The sequence below is a fragment of the Danio rerio genome, chromosome 16, assembly GCF_052040795.2.
Source record: "Danio rerio strain M-AB ecotype USA chromosome 16, GRCz13ab, whole genome shotgun sequence".
In the NCBI taxonomy this organism is placed as follows: domain Eukaryota; kingdom Metazoa; phylum Chordata; class Actinopteri; order Cypriniformes; family Danionidae; genus Danio; species Danio rerio.
This window is the reverse complement of record NC_141036.1, coordinates 44816143-44825317: the sequence shown is the minus strand read 5'-3', so window position 1 is coordinate 44825317 and position 9175 is coordinate 44816143. Positions and strand designations below refer to the sequence as shown.

Genomic DNA, 9175 nt, shown 5'->3' with positions numbered 1-9175 from the left:
AACCTTTAAATAAATGGGATTGTTACGCCACTTTTTGGACTGACAAACGTGTCTCTTGTCAAGTAATCTTAATTTATATGTAGCATATATACAATATTGTAAAAATAAATTAAAAACTTATTCTTTTATACAATGCATTTTCTATATACTGTTTGCATACACTGTAAACGATTTCTTGTTAAATTAACAGTAAGTTACTGGCAACAATTATCCAGTAGCTGCTGTATTTCATAAAACAGTAACATTACTGTAATACTAATTACATTAGTATTACATTTACTGTAAAATGTAATACATCATTTTACTGTTGTTGATTTTTACTGTAACACCAATTACAGTTGTGATACACATACTGCAAAACTGAAAACAGTATTTTATTGTACATTTTTACCATGAAGAACTACGGTATTTTAACGTTACTTTCATTATTACTGTATAGTATTTTACAGTTATTAAATGTTATTTTATTTTATTTAATAGTGCTACTTTATAATGGGTAAAAATGTTCAAAAATTGCACAAGTGTTATTTTAACTGTTCAAGAAATACAAGAAAAATAAAGAAACTGAAACTTTAACTTCACAATAAAGGTTTATTGTGTAAACCATGCTAAAACAGTAGCAATAATTCAATATAACAGAGCAACAGAACACTAATAAACAATTGATCATTAAAACCAGTCAACAATTAATGCATCAAAAATTATTACAATTTTAAAAACAGGTGAAAATACTGCTACAAGACAGGAAATGATGAAGGCCAAATGATGTGGAAAGGGAGAGTGAAAAAGGGCAGCAGCACTTCTGATGATCCTGCAAAAATGACAAGCAAAATCAATCACCGAAGTAAAAACTAATCATCCCTCAAACCATTTAATTCATTCAGAAACGAAACACTGCACTGTTGTTTTTATATATATATATATATATATATATATATATATATATATATAACAGTTATAATATATATAACAGTTTTTTTTAATTGTTTTTGTTGGTGAAATACAGTTTGTTGTCAATTCACAATTACACTAACGTTAATGGGGAAAAGATCAGCGGGCATTGTTCTTGAAGATCGCTAGTCAGGTGACCACACAGGTGTGTAAAAAATAAAGTCTCATTTTAACTTAATGTCCGACTATGTATAGCTCGAATATCTGATTCCATGATCACACTACTAGTGCTTCCACGGATTTAAGAGGGGTAAACACAGTTCATTCTCACTTTAAGAGGCTACATATTTAAAATTAAATAAATAAAAATAATCTAATTTAACGTGACTAATATTAATTAAATACTTTTAGGCTTTTAACACGTAAAAATCCACTTCTAACTTACAGATAAGATTGCGTTAGAGAACATGAAAGCTGTGGGTGATTTTTTAAAATAATGCTAATGATGAGTTACTGATATTTGGTTTGCATAAAACAAAGTAATCACTAAGCATTCATTTTTGGCAAAATCTGCAGAGAGGCTCAGCGACACGAGGAAATGTGTTAAAGTTGAGTAGAGAACTAAAGAGCAGTCTAGCCTACTTCATTAAATGTTTGTGGTAATATTCTGCTGTCAATTCGTATTACTGTATTTTAATATGCAGCAGTGATGGCATGTCAGCGAGACAAATAAACATTTTATCGAGTCATTTCATACAATTTATTTATTTATTTATTTTAATACAAACCCTCTAGTGACATTTCCTCAAACTAAATCATCATAACGTTACTGTGCACAGCATCAGTAAAACGTTTAGAATAATTTAAATACTTAATTTTTTAAAACAGTCACTGCTGATTAGAAACTAACATTAAAGCTAAGCTTACAGAAATCCTGTATGCATGACAATATAAAGATGTATTACTCACTGATGTCAAAGCACTTCCAGGTCATCAGAGATGTAGACAGGACAGAATATGTGCTATCAAATGAGCTCTTGTGCAGCCTTTGTTGGACATCCAGGTAGTATGTTCACCCACACTGTAAGAAACAAAAACAGAAACAATTTATTAAAATGTGAGGGATAGTAAACATGTTTGGTCTACAGAGAGAAGAAAATGTTTACTTTAAGCATTGATCCTAATGAGTCTATTTCTGAACTACATTTAACCTTATCACGGAAACAGCATTTTTGAGCTTTTAGACCAGGGGTGCTCAACCTTGTTTGCTTTAAATTAGAATTAAAACAATAAATCTCTATGTCAAATAAAATACTTCAGATCTAAATAAAGCAGGTGCTTTTACCTAAAGGTTCCTTCCCTCCAGTTAGTTTGGCTGCAAATCCCTCCACATCTGTGCTTTATTCGGTTCTTGTCTTAAGAGTAACTGGTGTCACATTCCAGGCTCATCACAATCTGAACTAGAAAGACAATATGGCAAAAGACAAGACGCATATAAATAAGTCTCAGAATAAAATATTTAAAAGGATATTTTACTTTTTTGCCACCATTACTCCATGTGTTTTAAATCCATTTAAATTTCTGTTAAACACTAAAGCAGATATTTTGAAGAATGTTAGTAACCAGTAACTATTGACATCCATGTTTGAACCAAATTTCTTTAAAAAATACGAGTTTGTGTTCAACGGAACAAATTAAATGTACAACTATTTTGAAACAAGTGGAGGATGCCAAAGATGCTATTATTTTCATTTTGGGATGAACTGTCCCTTCAATTCAAGTGTCAAGCAATAGTCATAAAAACTGATGTGTCGCTTGAGGAAAACTAAATCAAGTACTTTCTTTGAACAAGCAGAATCATTATGCCATTGTATTCAGTGATTCTCTTTTACATTTTCCCACTATAAAACGATAGCTTCAACATGCAATCCATGTTAACACAAAAATGAATAGCATAAAATAACATATTGAACTAAACTTACAGTTTCCAGGCTGTTTGAAAAAAAAAAAAACACATACGCCCAGTAAAATTGCTAATAAACACAAAGACAACAGTTATAGAAAAAAATGTTTGTCTAATATTTACTCAGCACTTGGTAGGCAAATAGGATAGCCGTGGCTGTTTTAACACCAGATTTTTTTTATCTTAGGAACTCCTCACAACAAATCTGTGAACAACTTGACATTTAAAAATCTAATCAAAATGAGGAAGACATCAACATTACCTTGAATAATCAAGTGAGGAGTGATTGGTTGCATCAGTTTTTCAACATCAATTACTGTAGCTGAAAAACAGATAAATATAGTAAGAGTAAAATAAGACTTAACATTAATTAATCTAAATCTATGGTACAACCATACCAATCTGTATGGGGTTAAAATACATTTGTACACAAATCATTCCCTGACCCCATCAATTTCACTTAGAATAGGATGGATATATATATATATATATATATATATATATATATATATATATATATATATATATATATATATATATATATATATATATATATATATATACACACGTATATACACGTACACTCACCTCAGGTACACATGAACACCAAAAAGTAAATGTACAATTAATGACACACTATACATCAAGCTCATTAACATTATTGAGAAATAGACAATTAATATGTATTTTGTTAATATTTACGTTAGCTTAAAATAATTTAACTGCATTTAATTTTCAGCTCCATTTAATAAAACAGTTAAGACTCATTTCATTATGAGTTTAGTTTAAATAACTAACTTACAGTTGAAAAATATTAACGTTACCATAATGATAACTTAGTCATAATGACTATGTGAAGACCAGAGCTTACCTTACGGTAACGTTAAACGTTTAACTTTTCATGGTGACTTCGCCTTCATCTCAGTGTTGTGCTGAAATAGAGAATTCATTAATGCAGTTACAATAAGTTAAAGTTATGTTTTTTTCAGGTAAATTAACGTATGGTCAAAAACTCACTCAAGATAAACTCACTGTATCTAATACCTCGCAAACACTACAATGACCGCCTGGCGTCTGTTATTTCTTGTTTAAAATAACGTTACCGTTTGTTAACGGATAGTGTGACATAACATAAGAACCTACAACTAATGTCACTTGGTTAATTCTTTTAAATTACACACACAATACACAGAAATACTTATAAAACAATCCTTTAACGGACAGAATTTGACTTTAAAACACTTACCGAGGATGAATTCGCTGGATGAAAGACGACAGGTGAATTTCAAATTAGGAGAGCCGTTGCCTGCATGTCGAGTCGTGTCCGTTCGGTTCTATGAATCGGCTCCTTAGTGAACAGTAAAGAATCGAATCCGCCTAAAACCGATTCCTTTTTGTATATGATTCATTACTATTTCGTTATACTGCTTGGCCACACGCATTTATACACTAATTATACACTAATTGCATATTGCTGAATGTGCTTGTGAACACGTGTGATCAAATAATTCCCGAGCAAACGGTTCAATTCGGTTCAATACGATTCAGAGTTGCTCGAGTGTTGAACCGAACCAGTGCAAACGTGATATTGATTACAATATAGTAACATTGTTTTTTATTCACTTTACCAGCGAAATTATTACATATATCTGACCTTGACAATAAGAATAAAGTTCGTTTGAAGTGTTTTGAGAATTATATATAAATATATATATATTTTTTTTCTCCCAGAATTCATTTCACATCAACAAGCAAATGGTAATGGCGGATGAGAAAGCCCAGCTAATATTATAAATATTGCGTTTAATATGTCACGAAATGAAATTTTAACAATGTTTCATGCGAGAATGTAGTTCTTACAAACTCAAATCTGTGGTTTATTTATAGATATCATGTGTAAATTTTAAGCGTGCTTTGCCGATAGCGGAGATTCTGACCTCCAGGGTGTCCATCATCACTCATGTATCCGGCGAAACGAGGTTATAATCGGCTAGACATGTGAGACTTGCCCCGGTCTTAGATGGCTCTATAATGAATGTGTTATGAAATTTAGTTTTAACCGTTTTTCATGCGGGAATGTAGTTGTTTTAACCTCAAGTCTGTGGTTTATTTATAGAGATGGTGGGTATTTTAAAAAATTGTTTTGAAAATGCGGAGATATGTGACCTCCATGGTAATGACGGGTGCCCTAACCTCACGAATCCGTCTAAAGCAGGCTGGTTATTATGACATTTAAGCTGACTTTGGTTTCATGAATCAATTACTTTTGTTCCAGTTTACATTTTGGTTAAGCACAAAGTTATGTTGATTAAAAATTATTTAATATTTTTTTAATGTTAACCCTACATTACATTAAGGTGCAGTACACCCAAATATGGAAAACCAGGGGACAGTTTTATGCACTGAACAGTCTGAAGAAACTGGTTATTTTATTTTTCTTCACAAAATACTTTGTCAAAAAATAAAATAAACATAATAATAATAATATAAAGTGTGTGTAGAGTTTTTTATGGTCATTTGCAGTACTGTATTTAGATGCACAGTAACTGATTTTTTCCCAAAATTCATTGTAAAATCTGCAGTAGCATACTGTTAATCATGTTCACAGTATGGGAATGTTGAGAATACATTATCATGCTGTGAAAACAGCAATATATACAGTAACACACTGTGCACAGCTTATACAGTAAACAACTGTTGAGAAATGCAGTATAATACCGTGAAAACAACAGAAATCGTTTACAGTGTAGTTTATAAGTCATAGTTTGTGATATGTATTTAATTCAGATTCTCCTTAGTGATACTGTAAAAAGGGACCGTATTTAACACTATTATACTTTTATTATATATCTTTTAATTTTTAAATGATAAATAATACTTTTAATTATTATGAATAGTTAATATGTAATATTTAAAGTTATAGTTTTAACTTATCAGTCACTTTTCAGTATATTAAGGGCAGCCTTAATTGAGTAAATATTATAAATTATGACTTATTACGACTGATTAGGCTTTATAAAATATAGGATAAATGTCTTATTGAAAGTATTACAGTAAAAATAGTAATAGTTTTATTGCCAGACAAATTGTAAATTACATGACTGCTTTAGAATACAGTATAACTTTAATTGTTTTTTACGTAATTAAAAGTATATTAATTATGAACTAGCAAAATATGCTAAATGAAACCCAATTTTTTTGCATAGTATCAAAATGTAACATTATGTATCAGTATGTAACAATTTTTTTGCATTTTTGCTTGTGCATATTTGCTTATTTTATTTGTTTGTTTGTATTTATTAAAATAACTTGCTGGCAAATTACGAATGCATTTCAGCTACCAGTGATTGGAGAATTATAGGTTACTCTTGACAATGCAAAACCAATTTTATTAAATAGAAATCTGTGTAAAGAGAGCATTTTCTATACAATGTATTGTCTATATACAGCATACCTATAGTTTATAAGTAATAATTTGTAATATGTATTCAATTAAGATTTTCCTTACAGTGATGCAATAAAAAGGGACTGTATTACAAGTTAAAACTATAATTATTATTTTATAATTAGTTTAATTTTTTAATGATAAATAACACATTTAATTATGAAGAAGAGTATATTTTTTACTAATTAAAGTTATAGTTTTAAATTATAAGTTCCTATTTACTAAGGAGAGCTTTAATTGAATAAATATGATAAATTATGACTGATTAGGCTATATAGAAAATGCATTGTATAGGGAAAATGTCTTTCCGTAATGACATTGAAATTAACTGGATTGATATTGTTTTATTGACAGACAAATTGCAAATTACATGACTGGTTTTATAGTAAAATATGGTATAATATAACTTTAATCTTTGCTTTAACATACAACACTAAATTAAATATGCCAAATAATATGCTAAATATGCTAAAAAATATCCAATTTTATTTCATAGTAGCAAAATGTAACATTATGTATCAGTATGTAACAATTTCTAATAGCATTTTGCTTGTGCATATTTGTTTATTTTATGTATTTGTTTGTTTATTTGTTTGTAATTATCAAAATAAATTGCTGGCAAATTACAAATTTATTTCAGCTACCAGTGATTGTAATATTATAGGTTACTCTTGACTATGCAAAACCAATTTTATTACATAGAAATCTTTGTAAAAAGTGCATATTTGCTTTTGCTTTGTTCATAATTTTTTTAATAAATGTATGCTCGCTCACACAAACACACACACAGACACACACACACACACACACACACACACACACACACACACTGGTAGAGTAGTGGACTGTTTAATATCTGCTAACACTTTAATTTGATCATCTCCCAAAGGCATTCAGTGGACTATATATAACTATGAAAGTACATTATTCTACTAACCTCAACCTTAACCTTCACCTAACGGTCCACAAATACTCTACTAATAAGAGTTAGCTGACGTGCAGTTGCAAAGTTACAATCAGCAGAACAATGGCTGAAGCGGGCCATCAGAATAAAGTATAATCAAGGAATCTTTTCACATAATCAAAAACAATGCAATACATGTCATTTAAAATTAATCAGCAGTCATTAATTATAAGTATGCACTCTAAATAACTTTTTAATTACTTATTGGCAGCGCAAGACAGAATTTGTGAAAATGTATGCTATTTCTGTGCAGAAGTTTGTGAAAATAAAATATGTGGAATAATTTTGAGAGCTAGAAACATGAATAGTAATACTCCTGCACCACTGTATTATATCTATTCACAAAAGTTGCATTGAGCTGATCTCTAACCACCTGCAGCCCACCAACCCTCCACTCTTAACCAATCAATTTAATACATTTCTATTATTTATTCTCTTATTGTTTGCACTTGTGGCTTGATGCTAACTGCATTTCATTGACTGCACTGTACTTTGCACAATGACAATAAAGTTGAATCTAATCTAATGAAGCTTAACTTAAGAAAGCCTCCATTCTGATATCTTTCAAACTTCTTCTTTTTCTTCTTCTAGGACTAATTTTAAAGTCTGTCTCCTCCTCAGCCTTTCGAGCTACATCCTTCAAACTTTCACCAGACCTCCAAACTGGTCTGACTCGGGTTACTTTATCTTTTCCAATAGATCCGACTTTAGATTTTCTAAAAAACGATCCGGAAGATTCAGAAAAGTCACGTTGACTTAACATTAGATAAACCTTTGTGAGCTCATAACTCTGCACCACACTATCCTACAGACTTAAAAATGGCCTTATTCAACGAAGTCAGTGATTAGCCAATCACTGATCACCTTTAAACTTACTAGCCACTCCCTAGCAACCAATTTCAGCTCCCTAGCAACCTTCCCATAGACTGTGACTGTTGTAACACATGCTAATAGTTTTTAACACTCTACTGAAATGCTAATCTTGCTAGAAATATGCTAGCTACATGCTGCTATCACATGCTAATTTAAGCTAACAACATGTTAATTCATGCTAAAAACATGCTAATTCATGTTGGATTCATGCTAACATGTTTACATGTTTACATGCTTACAACACTCTAGAATCATGCTGATTCATGCTAGAATCATGCTAACAACATGCCAATTTATGTTAGAATCATGCTAATTCATGTTGAAATTGTGCTAACAACATGCTAATCAATGTTAGAAACATGCTAATTCACACTAAAATCATGTTAACAACATTCTAATTCATGCTATAAACATGCTAATTCATGTTGAAATCATGCTAACAACATGCTAATTTAGCTAGAATCATGCTAACAACATGCTATTTCATGCTAGAATGATGCTAGTTATGACCTAATTCATGTTAGAAACATGCTACCAACATGCTAATTTCTGCTAGACTCCTACTAACAACATGTTAATGTTATAATTATGCTAGTTATGAGCTGAGTCATGTTAGAAACATGCCAACAACATGCTAATTTATGTTGGAATCATGCTAATAACATACTAATTCATGCTAGACTCATGCTAACAACATGCTAATCAATGATAGAAACATGCTAACAACATGCTAATGCATGCTAGAATCATGTTACCAATATGCTATTTCATGTTAGTATGATGCTTTGCGCTAATTTATAGATGTTAACAACATTCTAATGCATGCTAACATAATGCTAATTCATGCTAGAATCATGTTAACAACATGCTAACTCATGTTGCATCATGCTAACAACATGCTAATTATTGTTGGAATCATGCTAACAATATGCTAATGTCATGCTAACCCACAGGGATCAACTTTAAAGCTTTTTACTGGTTTGCTTCTCTTTACAGTGGTTACATTGTTGACTGCAGGGATCTTAAAGTTTTTTTTAGC

At 30.7% G+C, this 9175-nt stretch overlaps 1 long non-coding RNA gene across 14 annotated transcripts in view; it reads left to right on the top strand.

Moving 5' to 3' along the window:
• The window catches only part of LOC147833446 (uncharacterized), a 165252-nt gene that overhangs the window by 23901 nt on the left and 132176 nt on the right, over positions 1 to 9175 (top strand). The gene's annotated exons all lie outside the window — the stretch shown is intronic.